The sequence below is a fragment of the Penaeus chinensis genome, chromosome 2, assembly GCF_019202785.1.
Source record: "Penaeus chinensis breed Huanghai No. 1 chromosome 2, ASM1920278v2, whole genome shotgun sequence".
Lineage (NCBI taxonomy): Eukaryota > Metazoa > Arthropoda > Malacostraca > Decapoda > Penaeidae > Penaeus > Penaeus chinensis.
The window spans coordinates 23,813,451-23,815,950 of record NC_061820.1 but is presented as its reverse complement, the minus strand read 5'-3'; positions in this window follow the sequence as shown (position 1 = coordinate 23,815,950).

Genomic DNA, 2,500 nt, shown 5'->3' with positions numbered 1-2,500 from the left:
TTAATCAAGGTCAAGTGCGCACTAACGACCTAATTGGCGTCTTCCCATTAGTCTGGGAGCTTCTGATGCAGGAGCTTTATCTCGCGCCATCGTCTTGGTGCTGCAAGTGTCTCGCTGCTCTAATTAAGGTAACTGTCAAGGCTGCTAATTACGTTACGAGGGCGAAGATGCGTGTACAGTAGCGCTCAGGATCAAAAGAGCAAAACTTCAGTAGGATCAATCGAAATGCTTTAGAAGCCTGGTGCTGACAGACTGCGTTACAGACTTGCAGAAACATTGTTTTACAGACAAGAAACAAGATCATGTTTGTGATTTCACTGCGGATCTTTCGTGCATGGCGAAATTACTCCTATGTTAGTGGTTCCTCATGCCCCCCCCCCCCCTTCCCCTGCAACTAATCTTGTTGATCTACAGGAGTCCTAAAATACCATAGCATCTGCATTTTACGCAATACGCTCGTCACACACGGCATCCCAACCCGGCATCATAAAAAGCCTTATTGATGAGGTTTCATTTTACCCTCATTATCTGTCAGACATTTTACGAGAAAGGGGCATGAAAGAAGCTAATTTTTGTAACAACCACAGGCTTGTTTTCTCAGAATCTTGCTCGTCAATCTTCGTAAGTGCAGACAGAGGGCGGCGTGTTCGCGGCCCAGATGGCGCTCTTGTGGAACGGGTGTTCGCGCTCGTGTTAATTACTGAGAAATAACGATTTCCTGACAGTAACTGTCATTTTATGCAAACTCTGGGTGATTTGTTTTACGATCGAGAGGAGAAGAGAGACAACACATACAGAGAGAGAGAGAGAGGAAAGAGAGAGAGAGAGAGAGAAAGAGAGAGAGAGAGAGAGAGAGAGAGAGAGAGAGAGAGAGAGAGAGAGAGAGAGAGAGAGAGAGAGAGAGAGAGAGGGTGAGAGAGGGAGAAAGAGAGAGAGATAGAAAGGGGGTGAGAGGGGGATGGAGAGAGCGGGGGGAGGGAGGGAGGGAGGGAGGGAGGGAGGGAGGGAGGGAGGGAGGGAGAGAGAGAGAGAGAGAGAGAGAGAGAGAGAGAGAGAGAGAGAGAGAAAGAGAGAGAGAGAGAGGGGGGGAGAGGGAAAAAGAGAGGGAGAGAGAGAGAGAGAGAGAAAGAGAGAGGGAAAGAGAGAGAGAGAGAGAGAGGGAATGAGAGAGAGAGAGAGGCGTGGGGGGCAGGCAAACAGAAAGATAGGCAAATACACAAACAGACAGATGCACACAATAAGAGAAAAAAAATAAAACAAGGAAAAAAATCCAACAATAATTTATAAAAATATGAATGAAATAATAAAACCTTCCCTAGAGTTGATCGGCATCAGCTCTCCTTTACGAAATCAAATAATAATTCCCCTTTTCCTATTCTGCCTTTGATCAATACCATTTCCTTGCATCAAATAATCCCACAGACCATTACAATAGTCATCCCGCAGTCTTTACCACTGCATACGAATGTGTAATTTGCAGTAACTCAGGGAACGGCTTGTGACCCCTGTTTACTCTGCGATCTTGACTGTGAAATTGTGTATTGAAGGACATTATGAGGGCGAGTGAGATTGCGCAGCAGTAAAGAAAAATATAATTAGCTTTATGGTTATTACTCTTGTTATTTTTGTTGTTGCTGTTGATGTTGGTATCAACCCAGTTATTTGTGTTACGTTGTTATTAATGTCATTGTTATCATTCATATTGCATTCAATATTGTCCTCATTCTATTATTATCATTATTAGCATTATTTGGAGTAGTAGTATTAATCTTATCATTATGACTGTTGTTATCACTATAACTATTATGATTCTTGTTGATTCTTATCATTACTGTAGTTATTATTATTATTAGTAGTAGTAGTAGCATCACCGTCATCATCATCATTATCATAAATATTCATTACTATCTTTATCATTATCATCTTTATTATCATTATTGTTATCATTATTATTATCATTATCATTATTTTTATCATCATTATTATAACTATTGTTATTATTGTTATTATTATTATTATTATTATTATTATTATTTTAATTATCATTATTATCATTATCACTATTATAACTATTGTTATTATTGTTATTATTATTATTATTATTATTATTATTATTATAATTATCATTATTATTATTATCACTACTAATACTGCTAGTAGTACTATTATTATTAGTATCATCATCGTGATTATTATCACTGTCATTATCATCACTATTTACCATCATCATTAATATTATTATCATATCGTTATTCTTATTCTTATTCTTATTCTTCTTATTATTATCATTATTACTATTATTATTATTACTATTATTATTATCATTATCCTTATTATTATCATCATCATTAATATCATTATTATTATTATTATCATTATCATTATTATCACCATCATAATTATTATCATCATCATCATCATCGTCATTATTATCGCTATTATAAATATTATCATTATCATCATTATCATTATTTTAATTGTCATCGGCTTTATTATCATT